This window comes from Rhinopithecus bieti, unplaced genomic scaffold (assembly GCF_001698545.2).
Source record: "Rhinopithecus bieti isolate Rb0 unplaced genomic scaffold, ASM169854v2 scaffold_36869, whole genome shotgun sequence".
Lineage (NCBI taxonomy): Eukaryota > Metazoa > Chordata > Mammalia > Primates > Cercopithecidae > Rhinopithecus > Rhinopithecus bieti.
The window spans coordinates 225,593-253,579 of NW_016815448.1; the positions used below are offsets into that span (position 1 = coordinate 225,593).

Below are 27,987 nucleotides of genomic sequence, written 5' to 3' on the forward strand. Positions count from 1 at the left end.
GCAGGCAATAGACTGTCCCTGAGAATGGGGACCTGGACCTAACCATGAGTCAGAGTCAGCCTTTATCCCAAACCACTCCCTGGGTACCTGGTCTGGTCTTGGGCTCTGCACAAAGTTACAAAGGGAAGGGGGTGGGGTGCCTGTTCCTTGAACCCTAGGAAAAATATTTTACTTCCTCACCTTCCTGTGCCTCATTTTTCCGTTGTCCCATCACCAGCCAATCATCTCTGCCTGTAAGAGTCAACCCACCGCTTTTCCAGTAGCATCCCCTACTGCTCTCCCCTGCCCACTCTGCCTCAGCCACAATGGCCTCTTTGATGTTTGTCTAAGAAGCCAAGCTCGCTTTTACCTCAGGGCCATTCTACTGAAGGCTTCCTCTGGGCTCTGGTGGAATGTCACCCTATACCCCAATTCTCACACCCCATAGCTTTCGTACCCTCAATTTTTCCCCACAGTACTTAACAGCATCTAACTATATTACAAGTTGACTCTGCCTTATCTGAAATGCTTGAGACCAGAAGTGTCTCAGATTTTGGAATATTTGCATTATACTTACCAGTGGAGCGTTCCAAATCTGAAACCCAAAATGCTCCAATGAGCATTTCCTTTGAATGTCATGTCAGCACACCAAAAAATTCAATTTTGGAGCATTTCAGATTTGGGATGCCCAACCTGTATTAAATGATTTGTTTTATCCATCTCTCACTAAAATATCTGTTCTAGTCATTATGTATTCCAGGTGCCTAGAATAGCTGAAGGAGAGAATAGTTGAAGGGACGAATGAATTCCTGTTATTTAGCATCTTTGACCTGTGCTTCACTTGCATCATGAAGCCTCCACCCTATTCCAAGTTCTCACCTCTTTGTATCTAGTTTATCATACTTCCTACCTCAGAGTCTCTGGCTTCAAGTTCATCGTCCATTTGTCAGTTAAGAGTTGTTGTCTTCAAATAGTGTTAATGATAATATAAACATTTATTGAGACCTTGGCCTGAGACTTATATGTGAATTACTTTATATGTATTACTTCATTTAATCTTCACAAATCTATGATGTAGGTATATTATTATCCCCATTTCTCAGATGAGAAAGTGAGGAGGATAAGAACTGAATAATTTGCCCAGAGTCTCACAGGTTTTCAGTGACAGAAACAGGGAGCATATGACTCCAAAACCCCTAAAAGTGCAGGAATCTCCTGCTTCCACGTGGCCACACGACTTCATCTCAACAGGAAAAACGCCTGACCTAGACTCCATGGGGACTCGACCAAAGTGAAACCAAATAAGATAGGCATCTCCACACCACCAAAGCCAGAGCTTGGTTCTCAAAGTCATCTCCTGCTTTTCTCTTGTGAGCAGGATTGAGGTCCTTATTTGTCTTTTCATCATAGTTTGGAGATCAAGGGGAATGAGAAAGTCCCTCTGCCATTGGGTTCATTTTCGCTTGGCTTCTCCAGACAGGGATAACAAGGAATTCTCCTCACCTCTCCCATGACAACCCTTTGCCATCTGTCCTTTTTCTTTTTGGCTCCTACTTTCATCCTCTGCTCTTGGCTGCGCACATTAGCAAACCTCTTTTCCCTCGAGGTCTCTAGTCTGAATCCAGAAAGGGGAAGCCTAGGGATTGAAGGTGGTGAGGTAGGGAGACACCAAGTGGATTCAGCCTGTCCGCACCGAGGGCCTCAGCAATCCAGTGTGTCAGGTGGTGGCTCTCTCTGGGGATGACCTGGGGACCTATACTTGTAGGAATTTGGAAACATTTCTAGTGCTCCATTTTATCTTTTTGCCTTGGTCTGTGTCTCCCGCTCTGTCTCTTCAGCAGGGAGTTTCTTCGGCTATTCCTACTGGTTTGAGAATGTCAGGAATGCAGAGGCTTGTGCCCTCCCTCTCCTCCACCTCCCACCCCCATACACTGAGCCCCTCTGCCCTGTAGAGGTGGAAGTTAGTTCAGCTAGAGGCTGAGGGGGAGGGGTGCCGCCCTGTTACCGGAGAAGGAAGACAGCACACACTCTGGCTCAACCCTTCCTCCCACCCTCTCTCCTATTTCATCCCCAAAATCAGTCTGCCACTTTCATCTTCCTCTTCAACAGACAGCCTTTCCCACCCTCACCCCTCACTGGAGGCCTCTCTTGATGGTAATTACTCCTAATTGTTTTCCCTTGGCTCACGAAGCCTTTCCTTGCCTGCCCTGAGCCAACAGCTCTCCTGTGTCTGCTCAGAAAATGGGCTCAACTCGCACGGAAAGAGAGGCTAGCCTCTTTGGGCCTCAAAACCCTGGCTTTCTAGATCTAAGTCAGAGGGAAGGCACCCACTTGGGTTCTCTCAAGGCAAACTGCAACAGAGAATAGTGACCAAAACCCCAGCAGCAAGGTTTCCTGAGGAGCTCTGAGCATTTCCCTGAAGATCTCAGCACCAGAGAAGGTCCTTTGGGTCTGGCAAGGAAAGGGAACTACAGGACTCTTGAATGAAGTCTCCAAGCCCACAGTTCTGGCCTTGGTGATGTGGAGATGCCTCTCTCTCATCAGCCATTCCCCTCCTCACCAGAGGACCATCCTCCACCTCCCATACCCCTCAGTTCCATGTGCCATCCTACACCCCAGCCAATAAGGTGAGGAGTCCTTTCCCCAGAGCTTGAGACCATCTCACATCCCCTCACTCACTTGGTCATGCACACACAGGCTGGCTTTATGTTGCTCCCTCCTGGTAGCCCCTGCTTCTGTATCAACACCACAGTAACTGGTGGTAGGGGTGAGGAAGGAGGGCGAGGATCATGGGGAGTGGGGTGGTGAGGAGGTATATACACTGTCCCTTTCTCTTGCAGCAGGGCTACTGATCCTGATTCATTCTACCCTCAGAAGAAGTTCCCTAGTGGTCTAGGGCTCTTGAAAATCCTGTCTACCCCCAGAAAAGGATTTTGTGATATCACTGAGAGAGAAGAGGACATAGAAATATTTTATTTATTTATTCATTCATTCAATAAATAAATATTTAGTGAACGCCTACTGTGGTGCTGGAAACTTTCTGCATCTCTTGGCCTAGGCATGTAACACTTTGCACTAGCCCCAGCCTAAAATATCCTGTCCCAGGACTCAGTTTCATGGCACCTGGCAGCCTGAGCCACATCGCCTCCCACCCACCTCCACCCCAACTCATTGCTGCTTTGTGCAGCTATAAAGCTTCTTCTAGTGGGCAAAACAGCTTCTGCAAGAAGAGGCCTGAGACGTAGACATAAGAATGGAGGAAAAGCCAATTTTACCAAATCCTAGACCTCTAAGGAGTCTCGAAGACACACCATAAAGGGCCTGAGCTGAGAGATTTCCCTTAGACTCAAAGATAGCATGGTTGGACCTTCTGAAGCTGGGTCTCTTCTTCCTTCTTTCCTATTTTGGGGCCAGGGAATCAAATTTGATTTTTATCAGAATGTTTACATGAATCTAAGAGTCTTCATTTATTTATTTACCCATCTCTCCATTCATCCTTCTATTCATTCAACTGCTTACTCACTATTCTAGGAGCTACTCTGTGCCAGGCATGGGGATAGAGGGAGGAATGTAGTATGGTCATTGGTCTATGGGCCTATCCTTTGGTCCCCAAGTTCTCTCTCTCAGCCTTGGCTACTTCAGATCTTCCTTCTCTCCTTGTGTAGGGGACCAGACTCCAACCCAGGAAGTCTCTCAGTGGGTAACTGGAATTCCTGCATCGGAGGCCACTGGTAGTCAGGGCCAGCCAGGGGAATAGAGGCCGGGCTAGTGATAGGAGGAATGAGGAAGGTGCTGCCAGGCCACTGAGCCCATCACTGTGGTTTGGCTCCTCTGGTGAAAAAATAGCAAGCCTAGACAACCATCTCCCTGTGTCCTGAGCTCTGGGTTGCTCCCAGATGGGAGTCGCCCCATTAAACAAACCACAGCCAAAGGCAATAGGGGCCCAGGCCCAGAGAGCACTAGAAAGGGGAGTGGGAACATGGGGCCCAGGACAGAATGTGAGCCAAGCCTGTCCATCACAGGCATAGTGGTGTGAGTGAGGCCCATTGGCTGGAGGGAGAGATGAGCCCATGTAGCGGGAGCTGCAGGTGAGTCAGGGAATGAGTTGCCACTCCCAGATTCAGGCACAGGACAAATCTGAGACAGCCGCAAAGCAAATAAAGTCAGCTTTCTAGAGTCCGATTTAGGAATTAGCTGAAGATTCTTCCCCCAAAAGTGCCCAGCTGGGTAATAGGTTGAGAATAGGGTTGAGAAGAGAAGGTTATGACCAGACACAGTGGGGTGAGGAGCATGTGTGCACATGTGCATGTGCTATTTTGAGTTTGGGTCTGTGTAATTTCTTTCTCCTGTGTCTTCTACTTCAGTCTAAAACCAGAAGAACTCTGAGTGGTTTGGGCTTCCACAGGCCTCTCCTCCCCTTTCCACATGTGGCTGAGGGTGAGTTAATGGGACCTGCACACACAGAGGCTCACACAGCTTTGCAGACAGAGGCCCATTCATACCAGGAGTGCGCGGCACCTCTCTCCCGGGCTGGCCTGCAGTGCTGGTCCTATACCACCAGCATGTGAGTGAGGGACGTGCGCCCTTGCACATGCAGCCTTGCTCTTCAGCACACACACAGGGCTACACTCAGCTCTTTTTACCCTTCACCACCATGTGCAGGGTGGCTCTTGGCGCGTGACTTGGGCTCTGGCTTTGCCTTTTTTAGTCTCTTTTACCCAATCCGGGACCCACCTGAGTTAACCCTTAAACAAGCTCCTCAGAACCCCAGGCAGTCCACCTTGGTGGCACTTGCTAACCTTCCAGTGCCCAGGTAGGGGAGTAAACACAATTTCAGCTAAACAACAGCATGGAGATGCCACCTTCCAGTGCAGGGAGAGAGAAGACTGTTAAAATCTCGACGTAAGCCACAGCCATGCCACTAGCAAGCTGTGGGACCTCAGGCAAGTTATTTGACCCCTCTGGACTTCAGTCTCTGAACTGTGAGGGGAGAGAAGAGCTTGAGGAGGGGTAAACCTGAGGGCCACAGATAACCCCCTGAAATGATACACAAAACATGTAGAATTCTACATTTTGCTAGAAAGAGGTTTCATGAAGTTAGCCAGCTTCTTCTGGGTCCCTTGAAGCCCCTCAAAACCTGAGAACCAGTGAACTTGAACATTCCAAGACTCTGTATGAGTCAGTTTCTTTGTAAGTGATGCAGATATGGCTATTAGAGTGCACTCAGTCATCTAAGGTCAGTGTCAACGTCACCCTGACCCTAGTGCCTGAGGTTAGTTCCCCTACATGACCCCAATCCTATACCCCTAGGTTGTGGAACCACAGGCCCCTATCACATCCAGGAAGAGCTCAGCTCCGGGTCAGACTGATGCTTTCTCATCCGATGGACCCCTTTGTTGATTGGGGTCCAGTCTAGCAGGAGCCATGGGCCAAGATAGAATGGAGGATGGGTGAATATCAGGAATAATACCACGATACTGGTGTCTACTGAATGCTTACTATGTGCCAGGCATTGTGTAACAAACCACTAAAGCACATAATACCATTATTTCCATTTCACATATGAGGAAACTGAGGCTCATGGAGATTGTCAGTTGCTTAGGATCACTCAACCAGCAAACAGAAGACACGAGCACTGAAAGAAGATCTGACTCCAAAGTCTCTACTCCTAGAAGAGAAGGAATGAGAGGACATTGCGGGGATGACCCCATCTTGGGTAACATTTCAGATGCATTGGGCACTGTGGTACAGCATTTGGGGCACAAAGCTGCATGAGGGATCTCTTTGGGGAGAAGAGGCCAGAGCCAGCAGTCTACCTGAGCCAGTCCTTGGGGGTGTGAGGGCAGCTGGGAGGCTGGCTGAAGGCACTGGCTCTCCAGAGCTTTCACCGAGGCCTCACTCAAAAGCCTCTTTGTTCACTGTTCCAGCTTCCACAAGAAGCTCTCCACCCTGGGTTCTCAGGGACCTTGGGCTGCTCCACCAGCATACAGGCGTCTCCAGTCCCTCCCACCATCGGCCAGAAAACAGCCAGCCCTCATCACTCCACAGGATTTTTAAAAGGATGGGTGGCTCAGGGACAAGGGACAGGACTGCTAGGGAGATAGGGTGGGCAGGAGGGACTGTATTAGGAAGAATCAGTGGAAGATCTGTAAGCCAGCTGCTCACCAAACAAACATTTTACTTCTTTCAGAGGCCAGGAATGAAAGATTTATTAGCTGTTTATATTACTTAAAAGAGTTTGCAAATGCTTATTAATTTGCAGTTATTAATATTAATTATTATTGATTATTAAAGGACTCAAAATCCACTTGCTAACACTGTTTCTCTGTCTTCTTCCTGTAATCTCTCCCATTGCCCACTTCCAGCCTCTGTGCTATCAGAAAAAGTGAGGAAGACTGGAAAATATGCCAGTGGGATACTTGATGGGTACCCTTGAACTGAATTCTAGCCTTCTTCATCCCTAGACTGGCATCTAGAAGGAACCAGAGTATGCAGGAAGGAGTCCCAGCCCGAAGGTTCTGGAGGGTAGAGTCAGCTCCACTGGGAGCAGGGAATCAGAGCATCTCTAGTGTCTTTTCTACTCCTCTTACTGGACACTCCTAAGACTGGTTTTCTTTCACTTTTTGCTATGGCCCTTCTGAGGTCTGTCTCCTCCTGAGGGTAGGGATGGTGGTCATTGTTGCATTTCCTAAGCTCAGGAAGAATATGATTTACAGCTCTGTGGGAGCCTAACTTTCTGTGGCTCCTCCTGCTTGCCTGGGCCCCACTCCTGTTCCCTGCTCCCGCTGAACAGTCACCTTCTGCTCCGCTCCAGTACAGCCTGTCTTTCTGCTCTGCAGCTTGTGGTGGTAGGAAGTCCTTGGGACTAGGTGGGCCAAGGACAGACTAGAAACTACTTAAGACACAGGAAGGCAGGGGTACTATATAAAAAATTAAGATTTGATTTCTGATATTTCATATTTTTAAAGCATCAAAGTAATCCTCATGGCAAAAGTTAGAACTTCGTCAGACTTCTTTTTTTTTTTTTTTTTTTTTTTTGAGACGGAGTCTTAGCTCTGCCACCCAGGCTGGGGTGCGTGGCGGATCTCGCTCCTGCAGCTCCGCTCCCGGGTTTACGCATTCTCATGCCGTCAGCCTCCCAAAGTAGCTGGGGACTACAGGGCGCTCGTCGCCCGGGACTTAGTTTTTTGTATTTTATAGTGAGACGGGTTTCAACCCGTATTAGCCCAGGTGGTCTCGTCTCTGACCCTCGTGATCCGCCCGTCTCGGCTCACCAAAGTGCTGGATTACAGGCTTGAGCCACCGCACCGGCGTAACTTATACTTAATCGTTAGAATTGCTTTTATTTTGAAGACCAATCGTTTCAAAACTTGGTATTTGTAAAGGTTTTAATCTAGCTCCAATAGTTTTGCACTGTCCCTAAACAAGAGAAAAAGCAGCCTGGAAAAATCAGCCCTGCATGGCCCCAAAATAGGGGTGGAGGGATGGCAGAGTGCTATGAAGAGCACAGCATTTGGGGCCAAGAGGCCTGAGTTCAAGCCTCAGAGCCATCATTTGCTAACTGAGGGCCCTTAGAATTACCCTCTCTGATTCTCCATTTTCTCCTAAGATGGGCATAATCTTATCTATCTACTACCTACATAATATTTGCCAGTTACTTCGCATATTGTAGTGAAGGCCAAATGGGACTGCAGGTGTCTAAGCACATTAAAATAGTCACTGCATCAACATTAATCGTCATTAGAGCAAAGAGTGGAAGGAACATCCCATAGCAACCACTAGAAGCTTTACAACAGCATCTTGTCTACTTCCCAGCCTCCAGTCTAACTCAAACATATCCGGGGAGTAGATCCCAGCCCATCTCACTCTAATTCTGGGCTCAAAACTTAGGAAGGTCTTTCTGTTGCTGAAATAAACACCTCTTGGTCACACGAACAATCGTTTAATTCAAGGCAGATTTCTAAAAGTGTTCCCTTTGCTTTACGAACACCACCTGACCAGGCCTGCAAGGGAAGGGGAACCATTTTAAGGAGGCCCCACCATGTAGGGCCGCTTGATCACTGTGCTGTCAATGAGGACATCATCTGCAAGGTCACTGTTTTCCCTCTGGCCGTGGTCGCATGAAGCCCAGTGTGCTGTTCTCATTGTTTGGACACAGCATCACAGGCTATGAGTTGAAAACTGGCTCTCCTTGGACCATCCTCAAGCACTGCATTTTTTTCAGTGACTCTCACCAGACTCACAGGTGAATTTATCTTCTCTGTGTGTGCCTTTCGACTGGTTCTGTTTCAGGGAACCGCAAGCTCAGTAAGCTCCACTCTTCTACCAAGCTGAACAAACAGCCACGTCTCTGTTCTCTCGGCCAGACCCTGAGGCCTGGAGCCCTGCCTTCGGGATTCCAGAATTCTAGGAAGTTAGAGCTAGACAAGACCTCAGCCTTCATCTAGTCTTGCTCCAACCACTGTACGTATGGGGAAACCGAGGCATGGACTGGGGATGACTCAAGGAGTATAAAATGTTGGGCTTTCTTTTGTCAAGCCCAGCATGTGCCTCCTATAGGCACCAGTGGTCTTTGCAAGTCCTGGCCTGCTGGCCTCGCAGCCACAGAGGGCTCAGACTCTCTCAGGCAGCTCACTTCATAGCTGGAACAATAGCAATGTTCTTCCTAATATTGGGTGAAAATTGGCCTCCCATCTTCCTTTAATGCTCCTGCTTATGCAGTCTCCAAGGACAGATAGATCTGGCCTGCATAGAACAATTGGAAATTAATTCATCCTTAAAGGAAGTGGAGCAGACTGTCCCAGGTCATTCTTGGGGAACCTCTGCCATCAGATTGGAGAGAAGGCCCAGCACTCTGGGTCTACACAGATTCTGAATATAGAGACCTGGATTCATGTTCTGTTGCCTAAGAGCTATTAATACATGATGGTGAGCATGTTACTAACCTGTTTAAGCCTCAGTTTCCTCATCTGTGAAAACAGAGATAATAGGAGTTTCCTATGTTGGGTCATCCTCAGTATGGCTCACTCATGATCCTAAGATGGCTACCTAGAGAAACATGGCTAAAGGAATGGGTCATTCCCTCTTGTCTTGCTGGCACCATACAACTTGGAGAGCTTGTTCAGATATGCTTCCATAGATTTGCTCCATAACCCTGGCAGGTAGACAGGGAGGTTTATTATTTATGGTTTACAGATAAAAGAACCAGGCTGGGAAATTCTAAGTGATTTGTACAAGATCACCTAACTAAAAAGCAGGAGAACTGGGACTTGAATCCAGGCCTCCTGAATCCAGTGTCAGTGCAGACTCGCTCCTTGCCATCAGGCCTGGCTCCTGGGAAGGAACACTTTGAGAAGCCTTAGTGGGGTCTGGTCTTGTGCCTCACCCAGGGCCCGGCCATAGTGGGTGCTTCGGGGACCTTTGTCTTTTCTGCCACAGCCTGAGCCAGAGTGGAAGCTGGACTGTGCAGCGGAGCAGGACCCCAGCAGGTGGCAGGGACAACCCGGCTGTGCCTGCCTTCTCCGTTGGTGGTGGGGACCACATGCTAAGCTACATCTGTAAACATGGCCACAGCCTCTTTCTGATCCCTTGAGCTCTGTGTCTTTGCATACACGTCTCTTGGTTTTCTTTCTCCTTTGGCTTCACTCTCCTCCCCACTCTCCCCATGCCCCTCCTCTGTCCTGGACTTGATCTTCTGTCTCCTGGCCTCCTCGTCTCTCTCAACATCCAGTGTATCTTGGTTTTTACTCTTGTTGACTTCCTCTTTCCCTCTCTCTCCCTCAGTTCCTCCTTTGCATCTTCCTGGGTCGAGCAGACAAGTGAGAGGCTTCTGCTGTGCTCAGGGCGAGAGGCTGCTGAGCTGCCCTTTCGTCCCCTCCTCCTTCCCCACGCATCCCTCTCCCTTGCCCTGGCCCCTCATCACCTTAACTGGCTCCTCCTTGATGCATGGGCTGAGGCGAAGGTACAGGGAGGCAGTTAGAGCAGCTTCCCTGGATACAAAAGCTTCTTTCTACCCCTTGGAGATGAGGTTTCCAGGCAGGTTATTTTTATAGCAGGGCTCAGGCAGGATTCTTCAGAGAAAATAAACAAAGTCATACACACCAGTCCTTCACACCCTTCAGCCCCTTCCCTGGAGAGGGGCCCAGCCTAGCTGTGTCGACGCAGGGATGCCCACCACCCCAGAGGGGCTGTAGGGGCTGCTGCCAGGATATCAAGAGGCCAGGGGTCTGGGATGGGGGAGGGGGCACCAAGAGGGGAGACTGACAAAGGTCCCCTGCAGCCCCAATCAGGCCAGGAGGAGATGGCTGAAACATTGGGGTCCCTGCCTCACCACTGGGGTCAGAGTCTTGGGTCCGGCATCTGTAGGGGAGAATCAGATTCAAATGCAGGCTTAACCCAAATTTTCTAAATGCCTACCAAGTGCCAGGCACTGTGCTTCCAGTTTACAAACACATTTTACTTATTCTTTGTCACTGAATTCAGTAGAAGTCAGTTCTACAAATTGCCATTTAGTATTGGTCTCTATGTGCCTGGCACTCTGTTAGGTGCTAGGGAGACAAGATTAAATGACACGTGGAGGGCCATTCTCAGTCAGCTTTCCAACTGGTGAGGCATTGATTAAATCCCTTACTCTGAAGATTTCAAGGTGGATATTTTTATGCTCATTTTGCAGATGAGAAAAGAGACTCAATGAGGTCAAGTGACTTGTCCAGGGAAGCTTGGACCTTTGATGTCAAAGGCATAAGGGATCAGGGACTCAAAGATCTCTTGGGACAGGTTTCTTGGGGTAGAAATTTCAGCTAAGAGGGTGTAAAGGGCAAGAAGCCTGAGATGGGTTAGGCGAACAAAGTACAAATCCACGTGCAGTTTTCCTGGGTTCTCGAGCCATTCCAGACCTAGGGTGGGGCACACGTGGTCCCTCATTCTTGAGGGCAGGCAGTCAACAATACCTTGTCTAGCAGATCCCAGAAAGGAAGGCCTTTCATAAGGAGGTTTGCTGCAGTCTTCTCAAAGCTCCTTTATGAGGAAGTCTCAGGTTAAAAAAACTTCATAAATCATGTGCATTCCCCGTCGGGCATGACAAAAATACATGGCCCCTGCGGGTCCCTGCCCAGTGAAGGCAAACAGCTCACTGAAGCAATGCTGGGAGTGCACGCAGGCCTGCCACTGTCCTCCACCTCCCTCAGCCGAGCATGTTCCCCAGCTCAGGGCAGCCCCCATCATCCTTGACAGGACAGGGAATTCCAGATACCAGACAATCATTCTAATGACCCTTCAGGAGTGAGTTTCAGTGTGCTGCCTCAGCCTCCACAGGCATTCGGCCTTTTTCTTCTTTTACTTTTGAGACGGAGTCTCACTCTGACACCAGGCTGGAGTGCAGTGGTGCAATCTCAGCTCACCGCAGCCTCTGCCTCCCGGGTTCAAGCAATTCTCCTGCCTCAGCCTCCTGAGTAGCTGAGACTACAGGCGCCCGCCACCATGCCCAGCTAATTTTTGTATTTTTAGTAGAGACGGGGTTTCACTGTCTCTACTGTTGCCCAGGATGGTCTCCATCTCTTGACCTCGTGATCCGCTTGCCTCAGCTTCCCAAAGTGCTAGGATTAGGCATGAGCCACCACTCCCGGCCTCATTTAGCCTTTTTATGACTAATTCTGGAATGAAGGAATGTGTCTGTTTCAGAAGTTCCAAGTATCAATAGGTAGAGTTCTAGTGAATTCCCAGAATCTGGGGAGCCCCAAAATAACACATTCTAGTGTCTACATTTCCTTAGATTTAAAAGGGAGCTAATAATATGTCTTGGGGTACAAAGAGTTTGCAGACAAGCAGTGCCGAGCCCAGCGCCTAATGCATGACAAGCACTCCAGTCTTCTCCTGTGTGCCAGGCTCAATCTCCACTCATTCATCAGGTGCGCACCGAGTGCCTGTGGTGTGCTGAATGTGTGCTGGGAGCGGGGTTCAGAGTCTCCTGGGGCCCAGTCCCTGTCCTCCAGGAGTTTACACAGAACAGCCTCTGGGACTCCCAGCGTCAGACAAGACAAGCTGGCGGCCCTCCCCAGCCTGAGTCAGGGGTACCCCCCTCAACTCCCCAGTTACCTTCCCACCACTCTCCAAGGTCTCAGTTTATTGTTTTCTCATTCTACCGCGGGCTGACCTTAGTTGTGGTTTAATGGCCTTTTCCTCCTGCGGCCCCTCTTAACTGACACCTGGAATGCCTTTCTGAGCTGCCTCTCGCCTTTCTGTCTCTGCTAATGAGGTTTCTGACAAAGCCATGTGTCACTGGAAGTCTGCTCATAGAGGGACTGCTGGACTGTAGCCTGGGGCCCCGGGCTCTGTGGGAGGAAGGGGATGTGGCAAAGCAGGAGGGCCAAGGCAACACAACATTTCTTTCAGAAAAGTCTGAGGCCTGGGGCAAGGGAAGGCAGTTTCCCTCTGAGCATGCTCCAGGGTGGCGGCCACAGGCTGACAGCTGGAGAACTCGCCCCAATCCCCAGGCTCTGGAGCTGTCTTTGTAGCCACCTGAGCAAGGGCTGAAGGACTAGGGCCTGGACCTTGTAGGGTGCACCTAGCTTAGTGCCTGGCACAAGGAGACTCTGGGTGTGTGCTAGTGGCTTCTCTCTAGTCTGTCCACATGGGTGGGCTTCAGAGAAGACGGCCTTGAGTGTCCCCAGGCACTGTCTTCTCTGTGCTGGGGAAGGTCTATGTGCATCCCCAGCCAGGCCTGCTTCTGGAGGATTCCATCTCCTAGGCCAAACTTGACGGAGGAAGACAGGCTCCACGAAGAGCCCTGGAGACCAGACCTTCCAGAGAAGAGACAGCTGTGCAATAGGCCAGGAATAAGTGCTCTCCAAGTCTCCACAGGGCTGTTAGATCCAGAAAAGAAACTCAGCTCTCAGGCTCAGGGATCAAGAGATTGTACGTAGGAAACACCTTGTGGTACATCCGTAATCAGCCAGCAGATACCTATCTAGCACCTACTCCCTGGACAATGAGTGCTGAAAGGCTGCTCTCGGCAAGAACTAAACTCTAATGAAGGCACAGCCATGCAGTGTACTTGCTGTTACTGTGAATATGGTACTGTCTTTTCATTCAGTTCTCCCGACAAACCTGGGAGGAGGAAGATGTTGCTGCCATTGCCCCCATGACAGATGAGGTAACTGAGTAACCGAGAGGTTAAGCAATTGGCTTAAGCACACACAGCTGGCAAGCAGTAGTTGTAAGATTAGAACTCAAGCCTGAACTCGAGCATGATGCTGTACTAGCTGTCCCACTTGCAGGGAGGGGGAGGTTTGGGAGCCTGGGGGAAGATGGGGGAGTACGAACAAGTCAGAGGCCAGTGGGCGATTCGTGTCAGCAGAGCAGTCTAAGCAGAGGGGAACCAAAGGGAAGAGCCATGCCGTCCTGGCCCTGAGTACACTGGGCCTGGTGGAGAGGCCAACCAGGGACAGAGACAGGAAAGCTGGATGAGAAGGGCCTTGGGTGCTGGTCTGAGGAGCTGCCCTGGGCCTGTAGACAGTGTTTCAGTAGAACAAGTCTGGCTGAGTGCAGACTGGTGAGGGACAGGCAGAACCATGACCGAGGGAGCCGGGACAAGTCACTAGAGCTCTCTGGATAAGGAGCAGGTCCTCTCTCTGACCAGCCTGGGGCAGGACCGCCCTGTGTAGATCAAAATTGTGTCCATCAGACTGCTGTGTCCAGACAGCTCTAGGTGAGGGCTGAGATCACATGCAGTGTTCCTGGATCGATTTGCCAGATCTGAGGGTCACCTAGACTATGACTGTTTTTATGGTTTCCTTAAGTCAACTTTCTCATTCTCTTTTACTTTACTCAAGTTTATTTGAAATGAAAACTCTGTAACATGGGATTGATATTCTACCTTTTCCTCCAATAGTTATTAAAATAAATACATTTTGCAGGTTTGGTCTCTGCCAAAATACATACACATGTACATTAAAATATAGATACTATATATAACACTATTAGAATGCAAAACTTTCATCCAAGTTCTACCTAAAATCACCCAGGGACCTTTGCACTTAGGAAACATTGCCTTGTGATGTTGCTCTCCAGTTGAAGTGACTTCATTCAAAGATTTCACACTTGGAAAAGGCAAATCAGAAAATCACTCAGAGCCAAGGGAGGGAAGGAGGCCACGCTTGGGCTAGGGGCTGGGGCTGGGGGGCACCCTGGTGGGCTTGAGACCCAGGGGTGGGGCAGGCAAGTGAGCTGCCTGGGGCCATGAATGAGGCCTTGTTGAGAGCTGTGGCAGCTCAGCAGTGTGCAGAGACCGTACTGCAAATGTAAAGTTTCCAATAACTTTTATGGGTGGTTTCTTAATAAACATCTGAGCAGCCTGTCTGGACTGACAGCTGTGTTGTCCCAGGCGCCCAGAAATGGAGCTGGGTGAGGGGCTGCTGTCTGCAGTGTTGGCCTCTGCACCCCACCCACAGCCTCCCACGGCACCCCCTCCCCATGTCCCCTTTGTCCTCCTCTGTCTTCCTTTTTACTCTAATGAGAACAGCTTCCATTTGCTATTTGTTGACTGAGTCCGGCACTGCACTAAGCTCTCTCTACATTTTGTCTTAGTGCTTGCAAGCACTTTATAAGGAATATGTGAGTATTGTGCCACTTTTACATATCAGGGAACGTATGAACACATCAGGTTGCTCAGCAATGAAGTGGAAGAGCCTCGATAGCCCTTTGGGCACAGATCTGTGTGCCTCCAAAACCCATGCTCTGAGCACTGATAACCTCTACCTCTCTTCCTCCCCTTGTCAGCATCAGCACTCCACCTTCCCTTTCCTCATCCGTATTGCATCTCAGAGCCAACTTCAGCTAGTGCCTCTCCCTTCAGAAACACCTCCGGGAAATACCTCCTCCCAGATCACCCCTGCCAGAACCAGCAACACCCATGAGTAGAGCACATGGGTCTGCAGGTCAGTTGACTTGTCTGTGATGGGACTGATTAATCGAATGCTGAGAAACCTTTGTAGCCATTTGAAAGCCATTTGGGTTATTGGCCCTGGCTTCAGATAAACACATTCAGATACCCTTTCTCAGAATTTGGCACATCAAAGTGAAGTCCTAGATGGAAGGTAAACTTCTCACAAGCACCTTCTAGTGGAGTCCCTTGCTTTGTTTAGTTGACTTTTCACTAAACATATGGGGTGTAAGGATTGATAATATGTTTTGTAAAAAGGGCAGATACTCAATGGCCTTATTGGGCCTATCCGAAGATAGAATGCTATGGGAAAGGAAAACGCCTTAAGAAGAAAGGTTCTTGGGCGAGGTGCGGTGGCTCAGGCCTGTAATCCCAGCACTTTTGGAGGCTGAGGTGGGCAGATCACTTGAGACCAGGAGTTCGAGACCAGCCTGGTCAACATGGTGAAACCCCGTCTCTACCAAAATCACAAAATTTGCCAAGTGTGGTGGCGGGTGACTGTAATCCCAGCTACTCAGGAGGCTGAAGCAAGAGAATCACTTGAACCTGGGAAGTAGAGGTTACAGTGAGCCAAGATCATGCCACTGCACTCCAGCCTGGACGACACGGTGAGATTCTGTCTCAAAAGAAGAAGAAAGAGAAGAAGAAGAAAAAAAAAAGAAGAAGAAGAAGGAGGAGGAGGAGGAGGAGGAGATGGAGAGGGAGAGGGAGGAGGAGGTGGAGGAGGAGGAGGGAGAAGGAGATGGAAGAGAGGGAGAGGGAGGAGGGAGAGGGAGAGGGAGAGGGAGAGGAGATGTGACGAGGGAGAGGGAGAGAGGAGGAGGGAGGAGGAATTGAGGAAAGAGGAAGAAGGAGGAGGAGAGGAGGAGGAGAAGGAGAAGAAGAAGAAGAAGAAAGAAGCGAGAAGAGAAGAAGAAGAAGAAGGAGGAGGGAGGAGGAGGAGGAGGAGGAGAAGGAGAAGGAGAGGAGGAGGAGGAGGACGGAGAGGAGAAGGAGAAGGAGAAGGAGAAGAAAGAAGGAGAAGGGCGGAGCGGCAGGGGGACGGGGAGGGGAGGGGGAGGGGGAGGCCCAGCCTCTCTCCGGTTGTGTTTGTCTGATAATTATGAGATCCGTGAGGACAGAGGCCACAGATCAGGGATGTCCTTCTGATGGAGACAAAGGCAGAGCAGGTGGCAAATTGTGGCCTCGGGTTCCAGGGGGGTGTGTCCACACTTCACACTCTGATTGTGCATCTGGCTTGCAGTGTGGCTGGGCCTCTCGGGTTGGAGCACTCTCATTTGTTCTACCCTAACACAATTAAGAAAGATAAAAAAGAATACTGTAGCCAGGGAATCTCAGCTGCTGTGCCAATCACCAGCCATTCATTGTGTGGGACTGAAGACCTAGCTGGGAGTCAGGCCTAAGAACTGGTTCAGCTCCTCCCCTTGCCTCGTCTGTGAAGGCTGCTCAGAGGAAAGGAACGTGCACCCAGGCTCTCGAAGCCTTCACTGAAGGACAGAGAGTGCTTGTTACAGGCAGTTCCTTCAGGGCTGAAATTCCATTTCAGGTCTCAGCACCTAAAGTCATTTTTCTTTCTTATTTATGTTTCCTGTGGAAAGTCTGAAGAAAAACTGTGGAGCATCTTTTGAGTTTGCATTTGGAAGGGAGAAAATATGCTCCTTCTCTGCTGGGCAAACATTGCAAACATTGGTGCTTTCACAAACCAAACACAAGCTGGTTTTCAAAGCCTCCGTTTGGCGACCCAGGGAACTGGGTGGAGGGGAGGAGAAGGATGCAGCCACCTGGGCTGGGGAGGTTTGCTTTGGGAGCAGAGCTTGGAATTTGTGAATTTTCTACTCCAAGAACATCCAAATAGTGCAACCCCAGCCCCCTCCTGCGCGAGCTTGCTCAGACAATAGGGGCTCTACCTGCCTGGGGTCTGGATGGAGAGCCAGGGCCTTGGATGACCACCTCCTTGCCCCATTGCAGCATGGAGTGAAGTGGGGAGGGGAGGGGTGAAGAGGTGTAGGAGAGACGGTGCAGATGAACCAAGATGGCCTCAGGGATTCTGGTCCCTCTCTCTGGGTGATGCTGAGGATAGAGAGCAGGGGTGAGAGTGAGAAGAACATGGCTCTGCACCCTCAAATTTTCCAGGCTTTCAAACACTGATCAGGCAAGCCACTGGGCAGTTGTTCCTATAAAGCTAAAACTATGAGAATAGCAGATGTATACTATGGTCTGGTTCTTTCAGCGTAGTCTGTAGCAAAGGTTTCCTCCCTCCCTCCCTTTCTTCTTCCTTCCTTCCACTTCTTTCATGACAGAATAATATAAATTCCCAAGCACTCATCACTAGCTTTAATAACTATCAACTAATGGCCAATCTTGTTTAATCCATAACTGCACCTACTTCACCCACTCTTTGTCCTCCAACTGAAATGTTTGAAACAAATTCTAGACATCGTATCCTTTTATCCATAGATAGCTAGATTTTAAAAATATTTGATATTGAACTCTGATGATACAGGGAATCTCCTTCCCCATATCTTAGGGAAAAAATGCCCTTTATAAGTCTACATATACATTTTGCAAATCATTGTAGGGGTTCAGGGAACCTCCGAAGCTCATCCAAAGACCTTAAATTTAAAACCTTGGTATATAGGGTAATCACTAGCTCCCATGGAACACATTCCTTTTGGTAGCCTGGAGCTATTAGCTGTTCCTTTGAAGGAGATTTACTTTCTTGTTTTATTTGCAATAGGTAGGCACTGAGTACATTGCGACCATGCTGGGTTATTGTGGGTAAAGGTGAGAGGAGGCAGGGCACGCAGGGCAGATGATTACATTCCTGCAGGGAGGGCTGGAGAGCCCTTGGAAAGCAGCAAGCAGCCTGCAGGCTGAGGAAGCAGGATCTGAGGAAGCAGGATCTGCCCTCAGGGGCTGCAGGAAGGAGGAACCTTTTCTGAATAAGCTTTTCTGGTGGTTTGTTTATTGGCCAGCGTTAGTTAGGTCTCTGAGTGGTTGTTAATGTGTTTGTTTAGGGTCCATTGTAATGTCTTTGAGATAAAGACCTGCTCAGTTTACAGGCAACTGTCAAGTACTGGGCTTGGAGCCCAGGGAGCCAGTGAGGGAAGCATTTCCAATATGGCGATCAAAGCCACACTTAGGGCCTTCTTAAGCTCCTGAAACAATCTTAGAAGGTACTCCAGGAGAGGGTCAGCAGCAGGCACAGGGTTAGGCTAGAGGGGCCCTTTCAGGCTCGACACATAGCTGTTTGATAAGGAAACTGACTTCTTTGTTCTCTTTTTGTTTTATTTTGAGAGAATGTATAGGAGCAAAGCTGTTTTAGATGCTAGAGGTTATTTGGAGAGAGCCCAGAAGCTTTCTGATCTTAATATCCAACTCTTTTGCTATTTCCCCTACCTCCTCATCCCACCTCGGGGTCAGCAAATCTCCATGTCTGCAGACCCAGGGACTTGTAGTCAAGTTGCATGGAGCCAAAAAAAAAAAAAAAAAAAAAAGGGGCGGGGGACTATGGTGCTGGTGCTTGGATACACACGGCAGGGGACACAGAAGTACTGAGATGGGCACAGACAAACTCTGGAATTTATAGTAGAGCGAGGATGGCATTTCAACCAGTTAGGAAAGATAGACTTTTCTTGCTGTCTCCCAGGCTCGAGTGCAGTGGAATGATCTCGGCTCACCACGACCTCTGCCTCCTGGGTTCAAGCAATTCTCATGGCTCAGCCTCCCAAATAGCTGGGATTACAGGCGCGTGCCTCCATGTTGGGCTAATTTTTGTATTTTTAGTAGAGACGGGATTTCGCCATGTTGGCCAGACTGGTCTCGAACTCCTGACCTCAAGACATCTGCTTGCCTTGGGCTTCCAAAGTGCTGGGATTACACATGTGAGCCACTGCACCCAGCCAAAATAGACTTTTCAATAAATGTCCCAGCACAAATGGACAGACATTTGGGAGAAAAAACAGTAAATTCAGATGTATATCTCATACCTTAAAATGAGATCAATTGTATGTGGATCAAAAATTTAAATGTAAAAATTTAACCCTAAAAGAACTCAAAGGAGCCAGGAGAAAAAAATTAAAATCTATGAATGAAACCAGAAACCATAAAATAAAATAACAATAAATTTGACCATATAAAAATAAAAAGTGTTTGCATCGCAAACAAAAAGAATCATCATAAACAAAGTCGAAAGCCAAAATGAGGCCAGGCACAGTGTCTCATGCCTGTAATCCCAGCACTTTGGGAGGCTGAGGCAGGTGGATCAGTTGAGGTCAGCAGTTCAAGACCAGCCTGGCCAACATGGTTAAACCTCGTTTCTACTAAAAATACAAAAATTAGCCGGTCATGGTGGTGCATGCCTGTAGTCCCAGCTACTCAGGAGACAGAGAGAGGAGATTCGCTTGATCCTGGGAGGTGGAGGTTGCAGTGAGCCGAGATTGTGCCACTGCACTCTAGCCTAGGCAACAAGAGTGAGACTCTGTCTCAAAAAAAAAAAAAAATCGAAATGAAAATCATCAAGAATTACCTGCAACTCTTATTATAGGCAAGAGGTAATGTTGCCTATATAAAGATCTCACGTAAATCAAATAAGAAAGAGAACAACAGTTGAATAGAAAAGCAAGCAAAGCATATGAACCAACAGTTCCCAGAAAATGAAACAAAACCAATACAAAAAAAAGAAAGAAAGAGAAAGAAAGAAAGAAAGAAAGAAAGAAAGAAAGAAAGAAAGAAAGAAAGAAAAGAAAGAAAGAAAATACAAATTAAAACCACACTGAGGTAGCATTTTTCACTTTTCAGATTGGCAAAGACCAAAAGAACTGATTACCATACAAGGAGTGGCTATGGTGGTGAGATTTTTCCTCTGTAAACCATGGCAGTGGTAGCTGGCAAAGGTTTGGTGAAATAGGCATTGGCGTACATTGTTGATGGGAATGGCACATGCAGTGTTAAAGGGAATTTAACAATATCTGTAAAATTTTTTTGATATACTTCAATTTTGACCCAGCAATTCTGCTTCTAGGAAATTATCCAACACATAAATGTGCATGTGCAAAATGACATATACACAAATATTTACTGCAGCATTATCTCAGCAAAAGGCTAGAGATAACCCGAATGTCCATCAGAAGGGGACTGGTTAAATAAATTATGGTATATCCGTACAATGGAATATTAAGCAATCTTAAAATAATGAGGACTTCAAAAACATGTGGGTGTGGAATCTTTCCAGGACACAGAAAGTGAAAAAGTCCTGTGTAGACCAGTGTGTGGAGTACCATTTGTGCCAGGAGAAGAGAGGGGTGATTTTTATCATTTGAGATGGGAGTGAGGGATGATTTTTAAACACAGTTGCTTGCATATGCTTGGAATCTCTCCGGAAGGAGACCTGAGAACTAGTAATATTGGTCCCCTATGGGGAGGGAAATGAGTGGAAGCGGAGGAGACTTCACCTTTTGTACATTTGGAATTTTATTTATTTATTTTATTTGTTGAGACAGGGTCTCACTCTGTTACCCAGGTTGGAGTGCAGGGGTGTGATCACAGCTTGCTGCAGCCTCAATCTCCCGGGCTCAAGTGATCCTCCCACCTCAGCCTCCCAAGTAGCTGGGACTACAGATGTGTGTCACCACACTCGGCTAATTTTAAAATTTTTTCTGTAGAGATGGGGTCTGCACTATGCTACCTAGGCTTGACTCGAACTCCTGGCCTCAAGCGACCCTCCTGCCTCAGCCTCCCAAAGTGCTGAGATTACAGGCATGAGCCACTGTGTCTGGCCAACTACTGGAGTTTTGAATTGTGTGAATGTATGTCTATTTTAAAAATAATATTAAAATTATGATTTTCTTGTTTTAAAAAGAGAAGAGTAAAGGAAAGACTATGACACAATAAAGGAAGAGGAGACAGGCCAAATGTCCATTCCTTTCTTTGCAGCAGACGCAAAGTGGACCCCGCTTAGTTCTTGGTGGCAGCTGAGCCTCGCTTCACTCACTTCCCACCTTTCTCCCTCTTTGTGGGATTCTTAACAGCCACACTCACAGAGATTTTTAAGGAGTGTGTTTCCTGCAAAATCTCAATACCAAATGATGATTTCCATAAGTTTCCATAAGTTGGTAAGTTCCAAGCCTTTTCTCCAAAGGAGCATGGTCATCCCCATAGATACAGGACATGAATGACAACAGCGCTGATGTTGGGCAGGGAACATGTACTTGCTCTGAGAAAACTGTGTGGGAATCACATGACTCTGCAGTAGAGAACCCTGGAGAAAAAGGGGGCCAAAAAAGATAAGAAAAGAGAGAACAAGAAAGACAGAGAGAGAACAAAAAGAAGCAACCGAAAGTCCATCAATAGGCAACTTGTACATCCATATAGAAGACCATGTCATGCAGCCATTACAAAGAAAAAGGAGCAGGATCCTTGGTGCCCAGTTGTTGAAGATTGTTCACCCTCTGTGTACCTGGGGCTGTGTTCTATGCCCTGAGCACCAGGTGAGTGGGAGAAACACAAGTGTAGTGAAGCCTGATCAGAGACACAAAACTCTTTGGAAGGATGTCAGCTGGATTTGGAAGGAAAGTAAGGGGTTTCCGAAGCAGTGCAGGTCAGAGAGGATTGAGCTGGGGCACTGGTCCACATTTTGATATGTTTTCCTAGATCTCTTTTCTCACTGCAGTGTCAATATTTTGACAGTATCTCAACAATAGTGCCTTATTTAAGGAAAAAATCTGCAGTTTCTGGAATTTTCAAATACAGTTGCTTCTTTGACTAGGCAATAACCATGTGAAAGTGTTATTATTCCACAAGTTCACCACCCTGCCTGCTGGAGCTCTCTACTTGTTTGGAGAAACAGGACTTTGTACTTGAAGCTGACAGAGAAGAAGGAAGTGGACAAGTTGGAAGACCCAAGCTCTCTTTTAACCTCTTGATCAAAACTAGTGTCACCTTGGGCAACTCCCTGTTCTCCCTGTCAGGGCCAGGCCCAGGATGCACACTTTAAGAGGCACCAAAAAACTCAGTCATCAAGATACAGACTAGTTTAATGCAAAATTTTAAAATAAAATTAGTGCAAAATCTATAATGAACAAAATACCAGACATTTAAATAAATATAGGATCAATATTACTATTCTTCCTTTTGCTGTGGGCTCCATTATGGCTGGACACAGCATTGTCCCCAAGGCCTCATTTTCCGCATCTCTAAGTCAAGAGGGTTGGACCATTTGACCGCCCAGGAACCTGCTGGGCCCCGTTGTTTTATGGCTCAGTAATGAGGTGCCACTGAAGAATGAGAGAACATTTAACAAAGTGCTAATTGTACAGCCCAGACAATAGTGCGGGTGGGGTGACGGGGAGTCTTCATGGGGACAAGGGACAGCAATAGAGTCCAGGCAGCTGGGGGAGATAACAACATTTGGCCAGCTTTCTCTTTGTCTCCACTGGACACAAGCTCACCTACCAGCGACAGGAGGGGGACAATGCTCCCGAGCCTCCTCCCTCTTTCTCCCCTGGAACTGTGCTCAGACCTAGTCAGGGGACAGGGAGAGCCTCTTTCACATGTGGCTTGTGGCCCGGTGACCTGCTGGCTAACACAGCTTTCTAAGGATATCTGAGAGAAGCGTGGTACCCCATAGGAGGAAGGAAGCGCAGCAGTGGTGCCCTGCCCGATATCCTAGGACCCAACCAGTGCCACCCTCTCGCCTCATCCCAAGATGGATAAAGCAGCACGGCTTGCTCTCTTGTAACCTTCCCGAGGACACCATTGTCTTGACCGAGTCCTCTAAGGCCCCCATAGAATGAATGCATGAGAATAGCTGTGAATACAAAGATTAGGACATTCTGTGGACATGTTGAGACAAATTAGCTAATAATCATATAGTTAGGGAATCCCATTTCCAAAGTGAATAACTTGCACCTCCCCATCACCCAAGCCAAGGATAACATTTCTCAGTGAGGCTTCAAACCCATGTTCCACATGGGGCTGCAGCTCCACCCCTTGGGGTGGCCTTGCTGCTCGTGGGACCCATTTCCTGAAAGGCAGGTTTCAGACTGCTTTTCCCAAATCCTTACCAGTTCAGAGACGAAGCTTCATCTCTGCAAATGTCATTCATCACTAGAAAGTAGCTGGGGCCTCTGATGTCCTGTTCAGATCAACAGGATGAGAGAATCCCGCTCTTCAGGAAAACCCACCTCTTCTCTTTGGCCCCAGTGCCCCTCGCATTCTTGCCGAGCTGCAGGAGGGCAGCTGAAGACAAGTGACATTGGAAAAAACAGTGGCCTCCACCCTGGACAGGAAGAATGGCTCCCTTCATCGGGACTGCTCTGGGATGCCAGGGTTATCCAGGTCCCAGAGTGAGGAAGTGAATCAACTCTTCCCAGCCTTCAGTCATGCAGGCTGCTTCTGTACTCTTCAGTGGTGTGGTATTTAGACATGTTTTGTCAAAAACTAATGAACATCTCACTTAGATATTGGAAACAAACATAAGCCCTAGCCAATTCTTACACTTGCTGAGGATGAATAAGTCCCTTTGGCTTCCCAGCTAGCTGGGTCCAACAAGTGAATTTAGAGGCTGAGAAGTGACTTGTTGGCCCTCACATGGACTTACCATCTGAGTGCGCCCTTGGCTGGCTGCACAGCCTGAGAGCAGCGGTTCTCAACCTTAGGCACAAATTGGAATCACGTGGGGGGCTTAAAAAACACTGACCAGGGTCCCCCCACCAAAAAAATTTCTGATTTAATAGTTCTGGGGTGCAGTCACAACATTGGGATTTTTAAAAGCTCCCCAAGTGATCCCAATATGCAGTCAAGACTGAGAATTACTGCCCCACCCAGACCAGTGCTGAAACCTTAACATGTAAACAAATGACCTCAGGATCTTGTTAACATGAAAATTCTGATTTAGCAGGTCTGGGGTGGGACCTGAACTTTTGTACTTTTCTTTTTCTTTTTTTTTTTGAGACGGAGTCTCACTCTGTCACCCAGGTTGGAGCGCAGTGGCGCAATCTCGGCTCACTGCAACCTCCGCCTCCTGGGTTCAAGTGATTCTCTAGCCTCAGCCTCCTGAGTAGCTGGGATTACAGGTGCATGCCACCACACCCAGTTAATCTTTGTGTTTTTAGTAGAGACGGGGTTTCACCATGTTGGTCAGGCTGGTCTCAAACTCCTGACCTCGTCATCTGCCCACCTCAGCCTCCCAAAGTGCTGGGATTACAGGCATAAAGCACTGCACCCGGCCAAACTTCTGTATTTCTAACAAGCTCCCGGGTGATGAGATGCTGCTGGTCTGTAGACCACACTTCAGGTAGCAAGAGCACACTGCATTGTCCAACATGGTAGCTAACAGTCACACATGTTGCTGCTTAATTAAAATTTAAAACAACTTAAACTTTAGAAATTCAGTTCCTTCACTGTGTTAGCCACATTTTATGTGCTCAGTCACCACATGTGGCCAGTAGCTACCATAATGGATGGCACAGAGAGACTCTCCATCATCACAGAAAGTTCTTTGGGGCAGTGATGTCTTAGAGCATCTCCTTGTCTCTAAAATTCTGTTCAAGTTGACATCTCTTGAAATGTGGATTGAAGCTTCCTTGGTGGCAGGGACTATGAAACAGTCCCTTATACTCCCCACGTTGTGTCTGTGAACTAGAAATGTAATAGGTGCTCAGTTAATGCTTGCTTTGGTTAGGGTACTTGTGTCTTTGTCCAAAGACTACCACCATATAAACACTGACTGATTAATGTCTACTTGGGCATCAATGAGCAGTCTTATGGAGTTGCATCCAGTGGTTCAGTGGACATGTCAGCTTGGAAGAGGTCAATGATCAGGTTGCAATAGGAATGCTTCCTCTATCCCTGGTTGGCCCATGGTTCATGACAAATAAAAAAGCAGGGCTCCAGGTGGCCTCTGTCAGAGCATCTGCCCATCATTAGTCATTTAGCCTGGGAGATGGGCTGAGACGCTCAGGTTTACCTAACAAGACCCTTCATCTTTCAAGCCCAATTCAGAGGAGACAAATCTAGATATATTCTCTCTCTGGGCATTTTTCCTGGGCCTTGGGGAAAGGGAAGTTCCTGGAAATTGCCTGCTTCCTATTCCTGCATAGCTGCTCTGTCTTTCCTTGGGCAGCTGTCACAGACACAGGAGGCAGAGCTGGGATTGGGGTGCTGGGTCCCAGAAGCAGAGGGAGTTTCCATCTGCCTTAGCCACACTGGGTGGGTAAGTTAAACATTCAGCTAGGTGCGCTCTTGTTTTAGCTTCACAGCAATTGATTTTCAGAGTTAATTGATAAGTCATTGTTCTGCTAGGATAAAGCGGTAGTGGAAAAGAAACTGGAACAGGAACCATCACAGAGCCATGTGTGGCCGCCTCATATCAACGCTGAAGCATCTGAAGCCCACAGAGTAAAGCAATTTGATTGAAATCACACAACATGTTAAACACATGGTTAGGTGTAAAATGTAGGTTTCCCGACTCCCAGGCCAGTGTTCTTTCCACTCCTTCATGTCCATGAGGTTTGCAAGAATGTATAAGCCACTCAAATAGAATAGAAATAGAATATTACATAAATATGTATCTCTAGTACAATACACAAGGTAGGTGTTCTTTAGTTCTTTTCTGGAAAGGATGATAATAAAATTGCTTTTTTCCTACTTTCTCACTTACACTCACCACATCCTATCACTGGATACACATTGCATACTCCTTTGGGGAAGGCTAAACCTTCCTTCCACCCCCTGCACATATCTCAGCAAAAAAGCATCATCTTTAATAAGTAACTCACCATGAGTAAAGAAAGATGAACCGGCTGGGCATGGTGGCTCACACCTGTAATCCCAGTACTTTGGGAGGCCAAGGTAGGTGGATCACTGGAGCCCAGCAGTTTGAGGCCAGTCTGGGCAACATGGTGAGACCACATCTCAAAAAGAAAGAAAGAAAGAGAAAGAAAGAAGAAAAGAAAGAAAGAAAGAAAGAAAGAAAGAAAGAAAGAAAGAAAGAAAGAAAGAAAGAAAGAAAGAAAGAGAGGAAGCTGTAAGCACTATAATCATAGGAAATGTTTCCAAGTGGGTAAAGAAGAGAATGGTAGCTTCTTTTGCAGGTCTACAGACACATCACACTGGAAATTTACAAGCCATACAGCCCCAGACACCAAGGTGGTCATCAGTTGGCTCTTAATAAATGCATGAACTTACATCAGCCAACATTTCTCAAAATCGTCTTACTGCTTCTCTACCCCAGTACTGATCACATTACTTACTAGTTCTCAGTCTAGAAAACCATGCCAGTGTTACCACTGAGTGTTATCTCCATTCATAATCTGTGCTACACAAAGGTACTGCCTGCTCTTCAATGCCAAAGACAAACACACTGAAGTGGACAGATGCAAGGCATTAATATTAGGGGAATCTAACATTTCCTAAATGCTCTCATTTAGTAAATATCAGTAGTTATTACCTTATCAAGAGCAAAATACATTCAGTATGTTCACAAGTGCATGTAAGATATTTACGATGCTTGTGGAAAAGGAGAATGACATGATGTTTGCAGTTAGGTTGCATTTGCCAAGTCAGCACTCCTGGGCACTTTGCCTGCAATTGTGACCCTCTGTCACAGGTGAACTCTGCTTTAACTAAGGACTGAGTCTGAATAACCTGGCACATGTACTTTTCTTTCTTTCTTTTTTTTTTTCAATTAAAATTTCTTTCTTTTTTTCTAAGACAGGGTCTTGCTCTATCACCTAGGCTGGAGTACAGTGGTACAATCACGGCTCACTGCAGCCTCAACCTCCTGTGCTAAAGTGATCCTCCTGCCTCAGCTTCTCCAGTATCTAGGGCAACAGACATGAACACCACACACAGTTAAATTTTTAAAGGTTTTTGTAGAGATAGGGTCTTGCTATATTACCCAGTCTGGTCTCGAACTCCTGGGCTTAAGCGATCCTCCCACCTCAGCCTCCCAAAGTGCTGGGATTACAGGCGTGAACCACCACACCCAGCCTCACTTTTCTATTTAAATACATCTTCCCTACAAACTAGAAACCTTAATTAACACACCTAAGTACAAAGATCATGAAGAATCAGGATAGGTAATTTAGAAATAAAGTTACAAAATTCCAAGCAAGATTTAAAGAAACAGAAACACCTACATACAATCGGACATCTTTTTCACTCACTTTAAACTGTTTCTGACTACAAAATATAGTATTGGCACTATCCAGACGTGAGAAGGATCAGCTTTCCCCTCTTATTTCTTTGAGTTAGATCCTTTAGAGCTTCTTATCAAACCAAATTTAAAAGGCCTTGCAGACAGTTTTTTCCCAAATAGTAATCTTTCCACAGTTACATCATACTTGTCTTTTTGTTTAAGATGGTAACTAATGAGAAGGCCAATACCTATCAATACCTATGATAAATTTAGAAGTTCCTGTTCTTCTTAGGGAAAACTTGTGCTGAAGAATTGGGGCCACTTATCCTCTGTGCCAAGTTTTTTTTTTTTTTTCCCAGGTAATATTGGAAGTTTCTTAATCTAGTTTTTATTCCTAACTGATTTTAAAACAATTAAGATGTTTTCAATGCTATACCTTAAATCCCAGTATATTCGTCAATCAACCTAGATCTATCGGCTGTAATCCAAACTCATGCAAACATAACTGTTAAGACAAAAATTTTTATGAGACCCAACTAAATTAAAAACAGATAAAAGATATTGTCTCTTTATGGTATGGCAGGTGTGTGCAGGAAGGGTAAATCGGATGCAGACCAAGGAGAGTAGTACTGGCAATAATAAACATTTACTCTAAGCCTCCCACGTAAAGCACTTGCTGAGGTTTCATGTTTGTTACTTCATTTACTGCTCACAACAAGCCCATGAGTAAATTACTACTATCCCTGTTTTACCGATTACTTCCATGATGCTCAGAGAAGTGAATTCACTTGCTCAAGAGGACAGAGCCAGGAAGTGCAGTTGCAGCGTCTAATCTGGGGAAATTAAAAGGAAACAACCCTCACTTCTTTGTATTTTTACCAGAGAAGCATTAGGAATGTGGCGAGTTTCTAGGCACTTTTTTTTTTTTTTT

The 27,987-nt window shown here is 47.2% G+C and overlaps 1 long non-coding RNA gene across 1 annotated transcript; it reads left to right on the plus strand.

Annotated features, from left to right (window-relative positions):
- Positions 1 to 14,369: 14,369 nt before the first annotated feature.
- On the plus strand, positions 14,370 to 20,126 carry LOC108515959 (uncharacterized). The gene is made up of 2 exons (XR_001881682.1): positions 14,370 to 14,912; positions 19,718 to 20,126. It is a non-coding gene; the product is annotated as an uncharacterized LOC108515959 (long non-coding RNA).
- Positions 20,127 to 27,987: the final 7,861 nt, after the last annotated feature.